Source organism: Barbatula barbatula (genome assembly GCF_947034865.1).
Source record: "Barbatula barbatula genome assembly, chromosome: 3".
NCBI classification, from domain to species: Eukaryota; Metazoa; Chordata; class Actinopteri; order Cypriniformes; family Nemacheilidae; genus Barbatula; species Barbatula barbatula.
The window spans coordinates 24,891,707-24,911,517 of record NC_136764.1 but is presented as its reverse complement, the minus strand read 5'-3'; the positions used below and the strand labels follow the sequence as shown (position 1 = coordinate 24,911,517).

General features: G+C 38.7%; 1 protein-coding gene across 2 annotated transcripts in view; it reads right to left on the bottom strand.

The window, feature by feature from the left end:
* Positions 1–19,811, bottom strand: part of tnr (tenascin R (restrictin, janusin)) — a 124,995-nt gene that overhangs the window by 104,083 nt on the left and 1,101 nt on the right. The gene's annotated exons all lie outside the window — the stretch shown is intronic.

The window sequence follows — 19,811 nt, the reverse complement described above, 5'->3', positions numbered from 1 at the left end:
AACAAAGACGTGCTCTGTGCTTTTCGTGGATTTTTTAACATTTAAGAAATATCCACGTTTAGCAAGTTTGTGGTAAACGCAGCAACCCATGCTGTTCAAGACATGTGCATTGCGATTCATTTAACATCTCATTCGACTTGAATCATCACATTTTATAATCGATTTTCAACTGGCCCAGGGTGATCATTCATTACATTTCTATAACTAACACATTGAGATGCTTCAATTCCATCCAACTCAGTTTAAGCCAAACAAATGACTTGCACCAACCAAACCTATGCTAGCCAACCATAAAAACGAGCAAAGCTGACTCTTTCTCACTCTACAATACAGTAACTTGGCAGAAACACCTTTATGAAGACCAGGTTACATGCAGGGAAATTATGAATGAGCAGAATTCATTAAGCACATCTCAACAGAGTGGCCATTTAAGACTTAAGCACATTACATTAATTGGCCAGTACTTAGAGACCACAAAGAGAAATGAAAATGTGAAGGAAAGGCTGTAATTTAACAAACACACCAGCAACTGTTGCCTTTTCTTTATGGAGGTCTTGTAATTAATCAGTGTTCACGAGAGTGAGGATAATATTAATGCAGCCAAAATGTCACAGTTACGTTGAGGCGGCGGGTTTAATTCAGCTGAGATTCTAGCGGGGCGCTCACGCGGTATAAATACAAATCTTGCCCGGGGCGACTTCGAAATTATGTTAATAGAAAGTGAAATATGACTGTGATATTTCCTCCTGGTCGTGACACGGAGGTATTTTACTTTGGCAAAATTGACTTTATGGGGTTTATGGAGTGAATTCTAAAACTCCATCATAACTCAATGCTTATTACTTCACTAATGAACTGAAGCTTGTTGGACTGTTTTATTTATGCAAGGGGGTGAAAGATCATCTTTCCGTCTAGATTTTTGGCCCGCTTGCTTTAAAGCTTATAAAGCGCTGGGCCAATTGGCCTTCAATTGCCTGCTTCTGCATGCAAATGCCTGTAAACTTTCAAGCTAAAAAAACAGCAAGCAATATCATTCATCGGAGCACCTCAGCAAATGAGCAACCAAACCGCATTTACTCACAGAAGTAAAACAGCGATTTCATTCCATAGCACTTTTATTCAGGACAGACTATAAATGGCTGTATAAGGACACCTATTTGTTCCTTGTCAGGAGTCTGAAGTATTGTGAACTGAAGAGGTACACAAGGCATCTTTTTGCAGCCATAACTCTACCTCCAGAGAGTTTCTATGCATACGTATGAGAGCGTGTAAATTTATTGCCGTTTCTCCGCAACAATTGCTTTGGATGAAATGTGTACCTATACAAATTGTTGGTGCACTTCACATCCTCTAAGCCTTGATAAATATGCGTTATGCTGCACTCGTGGAGTTATTAGCTTTGCGGAAAATATGCTGGAATTATAGCCATGTCTAATTGTTTTCATGACTACACACTGCTTTATAGGAAGAGCGTAATGCATAAAGCACTTGGTCGTTTATGAAGGAGAAAACATCACAGGTCTTTATACAATTAAAGTTCATTTGACGCATACAAGACACCTCAAAGCCAACCCACAGAGAGTTAGTATACCTTCATAGGACCAGCGACAGGATCTCATTCATTTTTAAGCTTGGCAACGTTTGTTGACATGAGCAACACAACAGGTTTACTTTATATGAATGCAAAGTGAGATTGTTGTAATAGAAACGATCATGCATTGCTTCTGTTTTATACTTAAAGGGACAGTTCACCCAAAAATGAAAATTCTGTCATCATTTACTCACCCTCGAGTTGCTCCAAATCTTTATAAAAGTCTTTGTTCTGATTAACACAGATAAAGATATTTGGAAGATTGCTTGTAACCAAACAGTTATTGGCTGCCATTGAATCTCATAGTTGGAAAATTGCTTAAAAATTTTTTTTGTTCTCTTGGACACAAAAGAAAATATTTTGAAGAATGTAGGAAAGCGGTTCTGGGGCACTTTTGAATACCATTGTGTGGTGAGGAAGGCGGGAAGAGATCCGTGAGGCGGGGAATCAGCTGTGAGTGATAGTTGGAATCATCTGTGCGCGCACCAGTCCCACATATCTCACGGAGAAGATCAGGAGCTTAAGAGGGCGAGCGTCGGGACTTTTGACGAGAGAGGACCGGGCCCGGACATGTGTTAAGTTTGTGTTTATGTTTTATGGCCGGCAGTCTACCGTGAGGTGGCTGCCGGCCTATTACTTCCTTGTTTGTTTATTTAATTTAATTAAAGTTGTGTTAAATGTTCGCCGGTCCCGCCTCCTTCCCTTTTATGAAACTTCATTACACATTGTAATTATTTTCTACTATGGTTGTCAATGGCGGCCAAGATCTGTTAGGTTACAAACATTCTTGCAAATATTTTTCTCTGTGTTCATCAGAACAAACACATTTAACTTAAATTAGTAAATGATGACAGAATTTTCATTTTTGAGTGAACTGTTCCTTTATTCTAATATGTTACGCGTACGTTTGATCTATATAAAATACTTATTTCCCAATAAATCCATAATTCCCTTCATGTCAATACTTTGAAGCATTAAACCAATAAATCAAAACAGACTAACATGAACAGCAGTGGTTCATAACTGTAACTAGGACAACCAAAAGTAGGGACGCTACAAGCGACGAAATAGACACAGCTAGGAGACACGTGGTAAGGTTTTGATGTGTGAGCGACATTTTACAGCATATATTAAAACAACACCCACAGACCTTATGGTTTCAAACTCCTCAGACAGTCTGCACTACAGCAGTATGCGTGGAACAGATGTGAATCATTTTGTTTCTGCCTGAATAAAAAAGCATTCAATTAAAATGAATGCAATCTTTTCCCACATAAACTGTAGATACGGATGGTTTTGCTCTATACATTTTGTTTATTGAAATTTTAAAGCTGCAGTCTGTAGCTTTTGCCTGTCTATTGCCAACTTTGTTGAAAGCATAAAATTGCAGGTTATCACAAAACCAGTAATAAGAGAGTAATAACATCGAAACTGATATTTATAAATCATCTGAAATCTGAATAAATAGGCTTTCCATTGTATGGTTTGTTGGGAAAGGACAATATTTGGCTGGGATACAACATTTTAAACCTCTGGAATCTGAAGGTGCAAAAAATCCAAATATTGAGATAACAATTGTTTCAAGTTGTCCATCAGAGGCGCTGTAGAAGGCCGTTGCTGAGAAGAAACCAGTGTGTTTTAACGCTCTCTTTGGGCTTACCGCTGTTATGATGTTGTTGCGAGTAGAAAAACCTGAAATCTGAACTTCTAAGCGTTACATAGATACCAAACTTGTGTGGGTAATTCCCAAAAAGCGGGCGGCAGCAGGTAAAGTTTGTAGTTGTGTTTTCCAGCCCTTGTTTTGTTTGTGATTTTGCTGCACTCACAAACAGTAGGGGTTTTAGGCACGGGGCGGCATTTTTTCATGTTACATGGGGGGCGCCATCGACACTTGCAGTAAAAAAAAAGTTCGAGGAGCAATAAGGGATAGCCTTTGTCATACAAAGAGCAATAGTACAGTAGATGCTTATACAAAGTCTGCTCCCTGTTGAGAGAAGAGTGTAAGTGTACTTTTTTTTATTTGTCTGTCAGGTATTCGTGGATGTGCGTTATTTGGAAGAAATTTTTATGACTTAGCAAGTGGAACATGATCTTTCTTTAAAATCCTAATGATTTTTTGCATACAAATATTGGAACCATACAATGTATTGTTGCCTATTGCTACTTATGGCTGGCTTTGCAGTCCAGGGTCACAATTGACATCAAACTGATATTTTCTGTGAAATCGCACCTGACTCAACTTGTATGCCTGGTTTCACAGACAAGGCTTAAGGCTAGTCCCAGACTAAAATGTATGTTTGACCTGCCATGACTGAAAATAAGTTCCCCTTACATATCTTATATATGTCAATGCCATTTTTTGTCTCAATGCAAACCAGTAAGGTTTTTTCCAAGGAATCTTATAAAAGTGCCTTAAATATCTTAAGTTAACTACGGTTTAGTCCTGGCTTAAACTAAGCCTTGTCTGTGAAACCGGGCCTTAATGTTATTATGAATTCACTGTTGCAAATCAAAGGACAATGTTTTGAACACTTATCTGTATGTGGTTTGTGTTGTGTTTAAACAAACAAGATTGCAGCTTTGAGTTTCAATAGCACTGTACACGTTTGCATGTTTTTATTGAAAAAACTGTCAAATCGAAAACTATTACCCTTGTAAGCACTAGATTGGCACATAAGGGCACTGCGCTTTCATGCTGTCACATTCCAGAAAGCCATCGTTTCATCTTATACTTCACTCCCAATACCTTACTATAAGACTAAAGAGGAATTATTTTTCTGATGACCGCCATCCATTCTATTATGTGTCCCTCCTGGACACAATGAATATTGAATGTATCTGGCAGTCTATAATCAGAAGATTGAAAGAGATGGAGAAGGCAAGCAAGGACATTCATCCTAAGGTGTGCACCCTGAGAGGACACGATGTAGATGAGAACTTAGAGGCATAATTCACTCAAAAACGAAAATTCTTTGTCGTTAATTCACCCTCATGTCATTCCAAATGTCTGTGACCTTCTTCTGCAGAACACAAAAGAAGATATTTTGAAGAATTTTGGTAACCAAACAACACTGACCACCATTGATTTAAATTTAGTCATTTAGCAGACGCTTTTTTCCAAAGCGACTTACAAAGAGTTCGGGGAGCAATAAGCGATATGTCACAAAAGAGCAATAGTACATTAGGTGCTAATACAAAGTTACTAGTTTCAACAAAAGCTAGACCACCACCTGTTGAGAGAAGAGGGTTCAATTGACTTCAGTTGTATCGACACAAAACCACTGAAACATTTCTCAAAATGTCTTCTTTTTCGGTTTTCTTTTTTATATATACTGTACAGGTTTTGAACCACACGATGGTGAATAAACTAGGAGAGAATTTACATTTTCCGAAAGCTTGTGCTAACTATTGTTTCCATATAGTCTCGGTGCCTGTTTACAGATGTGTTGTGTTTGTTTTGTTGAAGCACATGTTGAAAGAATAAAGAGCCACTACTGTTGTTTTATAAAAAACAAAATTCTTAGAAATGCATGTAAAAAAAATCTAATAAAAGCCCATCAGGTAAAAACAATGTTTTGGTTGTGCTCCCATCACAATCTAACCTTTGCTTCATCTGCAGGCAATACTCTCACAAGAGACCAATGTGATGTGTGATCACAATATAAACCAGCCTTTTTGTCTGTATTTGGGAAATAGCGAGTGAGGTGAGGCATAAAGCGATGCAGTTAATGTGAGGTAGGAGGCTAAGATGAAAGTGAGACCCAGCACCTGTGAGTCAGAAGACAGAGACAAACGGACAGGAGTGTCTCGTGGGAGTCTTTGGCATCCAAGCGGAATGGCAGGTTCAAAAACAGGTACAAAAGTAGCGCTGCTGCCAGGAACACATGCCCTCAGGAGCTCTCCGAGCTCACAGAAATGAGGAGAAAAACCTTGAAAGAAACTCTTTAGGCAGGCTAAGACGAGCTGAGAGTCTGCCGCCCATGTTGGGGGAAAGGGGGTGGCTTAAGAAGATAGATGGATTTGGAGGGACTACAGAGAGATTTGACGGTCGTCACCGAGGTGACTGCTGGATTGGCCTGTAATGCTGTTGACACGCTCATGACAAGTCTCAGCCGCTTGGCAGGTGCAAGAAACCAGTGAGAAAGAAGACGTGGCAGAGAAGTATTGAGGTTCAGCTTCCACTGCTTGGAGAGCCAAGCACTTTTCCTCAGGGATCCAGTGTTTTATTACCTCCTAAATGGGAATGGACTGCTTTGCTCTGTATTTGAAGCGTCTGGAGAGGCAAATGTCCCGTCCGTGTTGATACCAAAGAGTTTTTAATAATTAGTCATACGAGATGAGGAGAAAATTTATAAAATGTGACTGTCTGTGGCACCCCTGATAAAGTCTCGATCAAATGATAACATCAGCATCAAAAAAGTCAAAGCCATGACAAAAATATGCAATGCGTCTTCATTGCTGTAAATGTCAACTTTGACAAAACAGTATTAAAAGTACAATTTTTTGTCTACAGTTTCCATTTCTTGAAGCGGCCTTATCTGTATATCTCATTTTAATCTTGAGTACTTACAGAATAGTATCGCACCCTTCAAATGTCTGTAGAGTCTTTAGTTTAAACACATTTATAAACGACAGATTCAGCTGTACGATTATTTCCCGAAAACATGCGACACGTGTGTGGGGGAGGCGGAACTAAAGCATGTGCGCACACATTGCAAACAAAACACAGACATCAGTTTCACTTACCACTTGCGGTACATATCCGGCATCTTTTAGCGCTGGGACCGAAAATCAGATTCAAACGATCTCCTTATCCAGCGTTACATTCGCCGTTTAAATAACCTTCATCACCCAAATGCAGTGAACAGACAAACACTATCAACACTAACAACAGAATAAGGGACTGAGAAAAGTTGTTACGAAACGGATTTTCATGTTCGATTAAAACTTTTCAAAATCTTTCCAAACACTGGGGGAGCCTATCGAGCACAGAAATACTACGTTATACGTCCAACTCGTCTTTGACACATTGACCATGTTAAGCATGAGAAGACGACACGTTTAACGTGTTAATTGTAAAGAAGTCAGAATACATGAAACAACGTTGAACGCCCGCTTTAACATTTTGTATATACAGAGCAAAAATCCCTAGCATTTTCTTGTCCTTTTTTGAAAGACGGGATATATCGGCCTTGATCATCGGCTGTTTTTAAACTATCGGCCGATATCGTGAACATTTGTTTATCGACTGATACCGATTATTGGCCAATATACTGCCACATGCTTAAATTTGTAATACTGAAATTAATTATATTAATATTGATTGGTTAAATTCTTTTACATGGCTTTACACTAAGTCAACATTAAACCTATCAAGGTTACTGTATGTAAAAAAAATTAAATCACAAAAAATTACTTTAGCTGAAGTTTCAAAGGCAAATGTGCAAACAAAATTGTTTCTATATTTGTACTGTTGCAACAGAATTACTTCAATGATCGCCATGCATGAAAGGAACCACGCTAAACAGGATTCACAAATAATGATCACGCTATTATGAGTCACCCAATTTATGATTTCTTTAAAATGACGTTGGTTAATGAATTCAGTAAACAAATGCTTAGGTAAGAAACAATATGTCAAAGAGACAGAATGCCTACTACAATTTGCACATAAATTACACTAAATTTGTTTACCGCATCGGCTATCCAGCAACAATAAAGCAGCACAGCAGCATTAATGGAAGAAGATGGGAGAGCGTCACAACAGCCACTCTAATTTATTGATGGTCTCTTTCACTCTCAATGTCAAGCCAAAGAGTGAGTCCGATAGTCAATGAACTGATTTAACACACAGTTCTTCTCTGGATTGAACCTTATTCCGGTCTTCTCCAGGTCCATTTTGACCAATTCCAGAGGGACCCACGGATGAAAGCGAGAAGCTTTTGTTGCCCTTGTAAAGCAACATTCACCCTTTCCTAACGTCAGCTTTGATGAAAGGCCACAGTCCTGGGATGATCATGTAAGCAGGTGGGCCGCTTATACCATTGGGGTCATACAGTCTAAACACTGTTCCTCAGACAGTAGGGAGTCGGATTGGGCACTAATTTACACCAGTTGCCCGGGAAGCCCGGGACACAGCCAGCTGGACTTTTGGCAGCTTATCGAACGGTTACATGATCTGGCGACTCCACAGACTGACTCACAGTACAACTCTCTCACTGTTGAATTCATACCGCAGCTCTGCTGCATAAGGAAGACCCTGTTTATTTTTTTCTGGAGTATAGTGCACATGATGTAAAACCCAGGGCAGCGGGTGCACCAGACCCGAAATCTCCTGTCTGTTTTCAACGGCCTTCATCTAAGCCTGACACCCGTTTCCTTGGCAACCGCACTGACAGTAAACGGCCTGCGCGGGTCATGAAGTTGAAACATCCGAGACTGAAGAAATGGGAACTACTTATTCAGGTCCTGACACTGCTGGCTGGCTTTGTCTAAAAATACAGCTCCTTACCGCACCTCAATATTCTCCCTCGCTTCCCTGTCTAATTGAAAAAGAAATTTATGCAAACCAGTTTTATTTCAGTTTAATGCCCAGATCTACTTTCACGTGATTCTGGGGCAAGTTCAAAGAAACTATACGAGGAAGAAATCACATTTCGCATTTAACGAAACAACTCAATGAATCGAACTATTTCAATGTGTATAAAGCAGCATTTCATTTTTGTACGTTTTACATTATTCACATCTAACATCAAACAATTGATCATTTCGTTTTGAATTAACTTTCACATATCAGCGTCTTTCTCAGATACTACGTCAACATACTGTCAATAGTATAGAAAGTGGCAGATACGATGTGCAGGTATGACGTGCAGAGAATGTCCTTTTTCAGTCTTTAAAGGCGACTATGTGATGTGTTAAATGCTACTTTGAATGGACAGCTCTGAAATTTCACCAGCTTATGCAATAAATGATAAAACTGTTTGAATGGTAAAAAATGCACTGCTTGTCCAAAAAAAGATCAAAATTGACCTTGCTCTTGATAACAATCATGCCAGAACATTTAGATGTGTTGAATAGCCAAAAGGTATTTATTGATCTTTCCTCCATTCGTCCATAAATCAGGATCAGCTTTTGTTGAACATTACTGTGGGAGTATTGTTGGGAAATGTGGGCTCACACTGCTTAAACATGGCACAATGACCAAGTTCTTGTTGTTGTTAAATTACATGGCTGGCTTAGATTATTTTAAAGCAATGGCCCGAAAAAGGAATACGCAAATGGAAATTGGGCAACTGTGGCTTCTTAGGCTTGTTTAAACAGGATCACTGGAGAGAAAAAGACAACTTTAGTGATGTGCTAAAGCTGTATCCGTAAGGACTGCCTGTAAATGTGCCTTTAACTTTTTTAATGGTGCATTTTCCTCCTTCGTTTCCAGCAGTCTGGATCCTGTGAGCTGTTCAGTGAAGACAGATATAGTGCCTGAGTGTTTTAATGAGCGGCCGCAGCAATTTAAAGGACAGGTACATTTGTTCTGATGACAGAAAAGGTGTTATTCACACAGTTTGCTACTATATCTGTAAGTCACTTTCTTTCACTGTAATGTGAATTTTTGCTGGTCCAATTGACTTCACAAGTTCATTCAACATAATTCCTTAAAACAGATGTGTTCAATTATCAAACCTAATCCATTCACGGTAGAATTAGCATGAATGATTTGTGTTGTTTAAAAAAATTATAACATAAAAACTGCTGAGTAAACTTAAGTTCATTATGGTTAGGTTTAATATTTAATAATATTTTGTTAAAGTGATAGTTGACCCAAAAATGAAAATTCTGTCATAGTTTACTCACATGTCTTGATGAAAGTTGGTAACCCAAAAGCACTTTTCCCCTTTCACTTCAATTGTATGGACACTAAACCAATGCAAGTGAATGGAGGCCAGTTAACAACGTTCTTCAAAATATCTTCTTTTGTGTTCACACAGGTTTGAAATTACAAAAAGTCGAGAAAATGATGAGTGAGTTTTTGTTTTTGGGTGATCTATCACCTTTATCCAACAGATTTATTTCAGTGTAGCTATTCTTTAAAATGTTTTGGTACATTTGGTTCTTCCAACTTCACCCAATAGAAATGCCAAAAAAGTACACGTTTAAAAAAAAATATTTTCCAAACACACCCTCATCTGCTATTGGCTGAACAATCAGACAGTCCCGCCCCAAACATACACCACTCCAGCCAATATAGCACAATTTAGGAAACAGATGCTATTAAAGATAGTTTTTTGCATAAATACACATTTCAGCTTTAGTTTTTGTCTTAACGTTTCTAAACATTTACTGCAAAGTTTTATTAAAGAGCAAGGCATGTGGAAACTAGCCCTTAAACGAATTTAAACAGGATATAAAGGTAATTTTCTCTCAAGAACATCACCCCTCTGGGATGTCCACTGAGATTTCATTCTTCCCCTTCAAATGGACTTTAATGATATAAATGTGACCTCTTTTTCATTCAGCACATCACTGTTTCTTTGGCAACACAATTGATTCCTCATTGCAAAGGTCACTGTACCATAAACGTGTGCGTTAAAAATTATGGTCAGATTTGAAACGCGGTGACCTTTGAAGTGCTTTGTGATAGTCGGCTCATCCAGATTCCAGTCTACGAGCCTCTTCATTCTCATCATATTAGAACAGGTAAAGGACTTTTCACAATAGGCTGACAATGAGTGTTTATGTGATCCAACATGTCTGGCTGAATATGTGATTTCTCTCAATTTCAAGCATGACTGCCCTGGCGCATGCGTTCCTTTTAAATATGCCCGGCAACTTTGATCTAATCTTATTTCTTTTCTCTGCGGCCTGGCGATTGCACAACTGGGGTTGAGACAAACATCTAGGCACGGACACTGTTTCTATAAGTCAGGATGGTTATTTTGGACAGGAAAACGGTAACTTTGTGTTTTCAAGTTTGTACTACTTATTCTTTCAGTAAAATAAAAACACAGTGTAATACTCTGGGATTTGGGTTTTCCTTTCCCCCATAGCTTTTGTTTCCACTTCACTTTTTTCACATTTAACTCTGCCAGTGTTCATTTGAATAATCAAACTTCAAAGGCCTGTGGTTTTTAAAGTGTGGTTTTGTGTGTGTGCCTGTGCAGTGGAATAATTTCTGCCTTATCTCGACGGACAGATGTCTTCTTCTCATCTTCAAATTTGGCTTTCAATATTTTGTGGGGCTAACAATTTGACTTGGTCCACTGACCAAGGTTGAAACTTGTGTGGTAACATGTATCTGTAAACTAGTTTAACTGATGTACAGAGATAGAAGGGTTAACAACAAATATAGTGTTTTGTAAGACATTACGTACAGTACAACTTGAAAAAGAAAACGAAGACCGTAGACAAATACCACAATGTGAATGTCATGCACATTTTCAAATAGACATTTTATTTGTTATCTTTACTCTGTAAGTAGCTTAGGATAGAACCGTCTTCCAGCCCATTTGTTGAGTCTATACAGGTACATGAGTCAAAGCCATAGTGGTGTCATTGGTGGCTCTTTGCTTGCCAGTTAAAGTTACTGGTGATTCTTTCATTCAGTTTCACCTTCAAATCTATATACATTTCTTTCTTTTCATGAAATAGAGAGAAAGATATTTGGACGAATGTTTGTTACCAAACAGTTCTTGGTCACCATTGACTACCACAGTAACAATAATGACAATGGTAGTCAAAAGTGCCCTAATACTGTTTGCTTTCCTACTTACTTCCAAATATCTTCTTTTGTGATTGACAGAAGAAAAGACATTTATAAATACTATACTTTTCTACTATGGTAGTGGCCAAGAACTGTTTGGTTACAAGCATTCTTCCAAGTATCTTTCACTGCGTTCACGAGAACAAAGACATTTATACTTGAGGGTCAGTAATAATGATAGATTTTGTTTTGGGGGGACTGAACTGTTTTCCATCTGTTTCCCCTGCATACTTGATAAGTCATGTTTGAAATTATCATGTGTTATTGTGATTAATAATGTGTATTCAATTGTTTTGAAATGTTTTAAATCTACATTCTGCACCTGAAATGATTTCTGTTGTATCGTCTCAAAAGGTTGACATTTTAGACATTGAAACTCATATGTAACTGCAATAATTATTTGTGACCACTGTAAACTGACCGGAAAATGAACGGAAATGATCCAGCGCTGTCTCAAGAAATCAACAGATAAATAACGTTTCCTGAACTCCTCCGCAGTTAGTTTAGTTTTAAACGTCTCATATATCAAATCGTTCGTCCTCAGGCTCAATTAATTTGTCACAGCAAACAGCGACTCATAGTAATGCGCACATGTTGTGTGTGTGTGAACTTGCCAATGACCACCTGGATTGTGCGCGTCGGTGGGAAACATCAGTGACATGTGAGTGACCCGTGCAGTTAACTATCACACACAGCCTGCATTGGTGGAAGGTCGTGTTCTACTCGTCTTGCCACATTAAATAACAACTAGAAGAATGTAAATACTCCGAGATGCTAATGATCGAGATAATCTACTTAATGTGCACAAAAATGTTTTTTTGTAGAACAGTGATGAATAGATGAATAAACAAATTGTCATGATTCTGCTGCATCATGTCATGTTTCTCTTAGTGTAGTGGCAGGATCATGACAGAACCTCATGTTTAATGTGAAGAGAGGCAATTATTATGGTCTTACAGACACTCTCTCTGGTCTCGTCTTTGTTCCCATCCTCTCGTTACCCTCGTTATTGATTAATGCCCTACACCTGTTCCCCTCTTGATTTGCTCCCTTACTTAATGCCCTTGTGTCTTCTGTCTTGTGCTGGTTCATTGTGATTTGGTTGGTGAGTTCATGTCTTGTCAGTTTAGTTATTTGTAGTTCATGTCAAAAGTTAATTTAAGTCTTGTTTAAGTGTAGTTAGTTTTAGTCCTGTCCTGTCATGTTATTGTATCCCTGTTTTTTTCTGTTACCCCCACGTGGGTCTATGTTTTATTATTTATTATTAAAATATGTTAACCCCTTACCCGCTGTCTGCACCTGGGTCCTCTCTCCGTGTCTCACCACGAGAACCATGACACAAATAGGAGACATGAATGGCTCTTCTTTTTTCAACTCTGAGGCAAAGCTGATAGTAAATGAAACGGAGCTGAATGTTCGCAGAATACAAAGAAGTTACAGCCACACTGTTTACTCAGAGAAACCACTGTAGGAAGAGACTCAAATATTCTTTCTTAAGCCGATCTTTTTCCTACAGCAACTTTTTGGCCAGTCCCTTAAACTTTGAAACATTTTCATACATTGAATAATATTTAACAGTTTCATTTTTATAAACAATATGCATGCTGCAGTATTTTAAGATATGGAGGTTTGAAACGCATTGTCTTTCATCGGGGCACACACAGTAAAAGGTCACTGCATTTTTTTATGTGGTTTCTCTGGTCAGTTCTGTCTCTCTACAGAGTACAAAGTCAATACACATTGAGGTCAAGAGAATATCGAGCATGACGCATGGGAATGCCAATTTATTTCTCTCTTTAGCTTTTTGTGGACAGCTAATGATTTGTATCTTAAAATCCCAATGTTCTATGGAGCTATAGTTCACAACAAGGCAAATCAATGGTTAAGATTGATACTTTGTGATGGTGATTTTGATGCTTTCCACAAAAGCTGTTGATACACAAACAACCCATTCTTTCAGCAAAATAAAATCAACATTGGGAAGGTGGTTTTAAAGGAAATCAAGCCTTTGCTTTAATCACATTTATTTGCAAGCATGCAACATTTGCAACGTTTCAATTGCAAGCTAAGCACTGAAAATTAGAAAAGAAAAACTCCATTCAAAAGGGCCTGATTGTAACAAAAACCTGTCACCAACTTCATAAAACACTCATCTACTGTGCAACACACAGTGTCAATCCAGAAAGCCTTCATTGTACTGTCTTGCTGGGCTGTAATGTGAAATATAAAGTCAGACTGTGCAGACCGTGGCTAGGTTTCATAAACACTAATCAGACCGGAGTTGTTTTCTCCGAGGATGTGTTTTCCATAGGCCAGCACGCATTAACAGCATTTAAAAACATGCACAGCCCATACCGGCTCCGTGGCAGTGGGGATGGGGGATGTGTCGTGCTTATTTATGAGTTTACAGACCTGTCAGGCAAAAAAACGCCATGAATACTAGAATGACAAGGTTGATGAGCAGGGAAGGGACTATACTTGTAAATACTGGAGGTACAGGGCTGAATGGACAATCTACTGTTTACTGGTTTAGTTTTAATGTAAAATATTTTATATTATTTACATCATCTGCCGATACCGATACTGAAGGTTAAATGTATATTTCTTTGATTGACAGGATATATCGGTCCTGATAATCATCTGTTTCTAAACAGTCGATGGTCGATAGTGTGAAAGATCAATTAAACATCGGTGCATAATAATATAGTTATATTAATTTTATTACATTATAATCTGATTATATATTTTTAAGAAATACAAGTTTATTAACGAAAAATCTGCCATTGTAGGTTAGTTTTCAGTCTTTTCTGGTTCACAACCCCCTTTTTACCTAGACAAACCCACCTGTGAACCTCTGTCTCAGAAATTATTTAAAGGTTCGGAATCTTTTACAAACTTGAGGAATATCAAAGACCTAAAAAAAGGTTTAAGAGCATCTTTTTAAAATGTCTTACATCTCCTAGCAGTTCTTTCTACAAAATGTTGACCAAAAGAATTTACATCAAATAACAACATGCTGGGTGTATTTGAATATAAATCCTCAAACCTGTTCGCAATTCCTCCCTGACTCTGTTGGAAAAGGAGAATCTATTTAAATATTACACCCGTCAGCAATCGTGTGGGCTTTTGTTTAAAGATCAAATCTCCCTGATGATCAGCCGAACTCATCCATTCAAATGAGACATACAATAATATCATTCCGCATGCATACAGCTGAGCCATCGAGATACTGTTGGTTACTCTCAAAAGGTCTACGAAAGACACGATGAATGTATAGCTGGACTGGTTATGAAGATACAAAGCATTCAAAAAAGGCTTCAATTCTCTCTTTTAACTACAAAGCAGGAAGGATAGAAATTGGCAAAGAAACTTTATGTGGGAGTGTATCTCCATCTGCCCACACAGATGGGTAGAACTAGCAACTGAAAGATCGAAATGAGCCAGCCGCACAACTACAAACAGAGGGTCAGAGTAAATATCCCTATAACAGATCTGTTGATTCCGGCTCCACCAGACGAGTGTGATGTATATTTTTCCAACAAACTTTACCTCTTTTCAATCTCGTCTATCCGTTATCTGTTTACAAAGAGATACAAAGAAGACCGCGCTGAATATCAATGTGTCTGCCTGTTATTGCACTTCTCAAATTGCAGACATCTGATTGGCCTATTGCTTGAGGGAGAAGAGGAAGCAGCGGTGGATGGAGGATGATGGGTGTTCAGAGCCGAGCTCTGTCTACTGTGCAGGAAATCAATGATATTTGTATAATTATTGGATGAAGTTAATCAGTTCCACCGCCGTAATTACTACCACTGCCTGGAAGCCATTAAAAAATCATTTGTTTAGGCTTTTCGTGTGAAATAATACTAGTGGTTTTGGTTCAAAATGTCTCTACGTTTAATATGTGGATAGGTTTATTTCCTCTGCCCCTCTCAACATGTCGATCATCAGTTTGAATGGACACTGTACTCTGTGTCCTTTAGGGATGTAGATTTGACATCTTGTCAATGATTGCTTGTGACAGCACGCATTGACCATGTCTCCTCTAAAATCCCGCTTAAGTGTCGGAAAACCAGCAATAATTGAAAACGACACTTTATCGGAAAGATGAATCTGACAACTGTATCTCAGTGGGAGTGCATTCACAGAGCCGCAGTCTCTTAAACAAGCAAGCCGGCGCATTTCCATTTGAAACGTTTAGCGGGGAGGAAATTTGCGAGCAGATAACATATTAAGTTAATGATACAATTCTGTCTAATTGCAGACAGATGGAATCTTCACTGGAGCAAATAATTGTTTTACTCCTTAATCACATGTCAATTAACCGGCGCAAGATTGCGGCAAACCTGATTGGGGGGGAAAACTTAACCTCACCCACGGTGGAAATGAAAATGAGCGTGTGCGACTAAACGACGCACAGACACCCATGAGCTGTTGTAAAGCCTCAAACTAATTCTGACCTGGACGCTTTGCGAAAAGACAAATTCATCCACACTGTTCTTTTTCTGATCTGAACCAGGCTTGTGTTTTGTTACTTGCAGGATCTTCAGTGCGAGATAAACAAGCATGCAGTTTAAAAATGAGAATGCATGCGTTTCTTGAAATGGATCATGGCATGAGCTTCTTATCGGAGCCTCAATGAAGCAAGCGCTTGGAAAAAGGTCTTGAAATAAGCAAGCTGTTTTGAAAAGACTGGAAAATACTGTTTGACCATCAGAACAAATGTCACAAGATCCACTTTCCCATTTGGATTAGTAATGTCATATTTAGAGCATATTTAGAGTTAGATTTAAAGTACATAAAAAAAATTCCTCCAAACCAATAAGATTAACTTTAGAAGTGTTTTGAAAGCATGATCAATCCAACCTAATGATGTAATAAATGATTTACACAAATCTGCTTTATTTGACTATCCAGTCGAATCATTTCTGCCCTCACACAGCATCTTATCTTTAAAGAAAACCCTGGCCCATTTCTAATAGTAAAGACATTTCTCATCTGTGTGTTTGTTTGTGTATTAATCGCGGCTGATATATTAATATCCTACATTTCCTCCAGAGCTTTACAGAGCGATCCATCGGCCTGTAAGCTGGCCCTGATCGAATGCTAGCTGACAAGTCAAATGTTCTTTGTCACAGAGCTCTATATAACAGTGTTTTTTAGACTTTCATTGATTGCTGATTTTCTTGAGCTAAGCAAAGCTTTTCAATACGCCAGTAGCTGGTAATTTATCTAAAATGCTCAGAATGCCTTTCACAGTGTCAATGTAAGCACACATGCAAAAAAGCCTGACGCGGAAAGTGTTGACTTGTTGCATTCTCACTATTAAAGTTACAGTAAGAGTCTTTTTATTTGGTAAACAGGAATTCTGTCTCCACGGCCTGAAAGATATCGCTCAGATATATGCTCTGTCAGCAAAGGACAAAATAAATGGATTTCTCTTCTGACAATTGGATTGCTCTTATGTTTTTGTACAGCAGGTTTTAAGGTTTAATTGCTAATTGTGCTTCTATATGTATTCTTAGTTTTGGGTCCTTTTCAACCTGTGAGTTTTTCATGTACGTTCTATATATGCCGTTTTTGCTCTTGTGCTTGCTGCATTTTATGAGCTTGGCCCCATAATTGCTGCTTGCAGCTATATTAATCATTTTGTTATATATTTTATTAGTAATCATAATATAAATGTTCTATTGGTTGGATTTTTCTTTTGTAAAACAGTCACGGTATTCGATTCTGGTGCTGCAAGTGTTGCAGCAATTTGACAATTATTAAATTAGATCAACTGTAAATAGTGTAATGTTTTTAACTTCATGGACTTTCTGTAATTGCTCTATGTAATGCTAAATGAACCAATTCCACTAACCAACTAATGTTCATCCTGTTCATTTTGAGTGTCATGATGACGTTTTTGTCTCATAGATGATCATCAAGCTTAAAGCACCTTTTCAATCAAAGCAGGAGCTCACCTGCTCCCCCCGCTGGCTACAACAGAGTCTGTTAAGGATCTGCGAGCATGAATTGGATAGGTTTGTAACCAGAAAAGGTGGCAAGTGGGTTCAGAGTGTTTGCCCAAGCAGAGGGCAGAGGTTCAACTCATTTTCTTTCTCCACTCCACTTTTTGTACTCGGATATTACTATTCAACTTTTCTGTAGTTGAACGCCACAACAACTCAGAGCGGAACATTTATCAAACAGATTGGACCCGTGACAGAACGGACCACAACTTCGGTGTTCGACCGGTGAACGAGAAATGCTTAGTTTCTACAAAGTCATTTATTCCTGGCCTAATGTGTACTTGGCTTATGTTGAAAATTGGTAATTAAATTGAGAACAGTAGTCCACAATTGGGTCCTTTCAGCAGCAGGAGAACATTAAAAATTGCACACAAAGTGCAATAACCTAGCATTATGGTAAACGGATCCATCAGCTAAGCTGTATTTAAGTCAATGACAAAAGGAATAGTCAATTGAAAGACATTTAATAGCAGTTCGAAGTAGAGTGTGGCTCCCTGGGACATAGTGAACGGCAGTCACAAGCTGCTTTTATTTCGGACAATGATTCTCGGGAGGTCCAATATATGCTGCCCAACTTCCTTTAAAAACGTTTGCATTTCCCCTAAGAGCCCATGCCAATTGGGGGGGGGGGGCTGTTGTGGGTACCATTTTGTAGTCTAAGAGCAACAGTGGATGAAACTTGTGCAAGACTGTTACTGCTGGGCATTGAACAGAGGCAAAGCCCCCGGACAGAAATATTATGTAAATTATTAATTTCCTCATCGACACAGTTGTGCTGTTTGGCCACGCACTGGCGTGCCGGTACATGTTAATTATTCTCACCAAGACAGTACAAGAATGAAACTTTCTATTGAAATCATGCAATGCATGCTAGATGTGAGTATTATACATAATGGGCATCACTGTCGGCTTGAGTTACGTCATTTTAACGCTGTGTACTACAGGCGTTATACATAAAGAAGCAACTAGAAAAGTCTTCAATGCAAATGAGTTTTGGTTATAACCAGAAATAACACTTTGCGCAGAGGAGCCCGCCATTGTGAAATCTCATTGGTCAGAAATGGCACTTTCATGGAAAATTCTGATTGGCTGTCAACTAAAATTGGACATGTTGCACATGTTTAGGACGTGCGCATGTTTAAATTTGCTTAGATCTTTTACACACGGCCCCTTTCGTAATGCTTTATTCCAATGAAAAGATCCAAGCGCTCGCACTCATTTCCAATTCAAATGCATTTGTGTTGGTAATGAGTGTGATGTTTTCCATTTCACCCAAAGCAAACATTTTAAAATCGAATGTGTGTCAACCACATTATTGATTTACATTTACATAAATTCTACTGTGTAGCGTGAAGGCTTTCTGATGACAGCATGTTTAATAGATAGGCCTGCTTGCTGGAGGGAGGAAAGAGAATGTTATCCGAATTCTCAGAGTCTGGCGAAGCTTTGAAATCATGCCTAAGACTAATGAAAGAGAGGCAGAAGGGAGGAAGGAATGAGCAACCTAGAGGTGTGATCTACCTACGGAGAGATTACCCACGTACCCCTGGGCTCTCATCTTGCAGCGCGTGGGGAGGCGTGCGGGATCGTTCGTCACATGCCAGCGTGGTGGGAAAAAAAGAGAACTCGAGGTGTAAGGATTTATACAGTCACTATAAATCTGTAGAAATCCCCCACACCAGATTTTTAATATCATGCCGATACCACACTCTGTGCCCGTGGACAATATGTTCAACTGACTTTGACAAATCAAACACTTAGGAAATATGACAGTATCCTTCACAATGCAGCTCTACGGCGAGGAGAAAATATGGATGCACACAGCGAGGGGGAGAAGATTTCTCTAAAATAAAAAGTCCAGTATATAGCACAGGAAATAAATAGTGAGTTTATCCTGCGAGATGGATGGTGACAACATTATCTGCCCATAACAGCATCCAACTATTTGGATGGAAAGTTTTTCCACTGCACACAACAATAATCGCTCACTCGTGGGTACACTGAGGATGGTATCATATTCACAAAACATTTAGTTTGAAAATGGAACAGAAATCAATCAGATCGTATCTAGTTCTTGAAACGGACTCCAGCCGGATTTGCAGGGAATTGGCACTCAATGGCAAACTTTGAAATAATTCAGCTGACCCACAAAAACGTTGCATTTGATTTTTTTAAACAACATAAGAATATCCGCCTGCAGAGCAATGAAGAGCGTCATTTTAAAACTAAACATACACATTCGTACACAATTACTGTATATACTGCAAGTTGACAAATAAACCAGACGTGTCCTACAGTGTGACAAAAAACTAACAATGAAGATAAATCTCTCTTATGTTGTTTTATATTCTTAATTCTTTTTTCTATATTTCTACTGTCACACCGTGGGACACATGGTACAATTTATTTGGCATCGACCCAAAGACTCCTTTGTATAGGGTGCGTC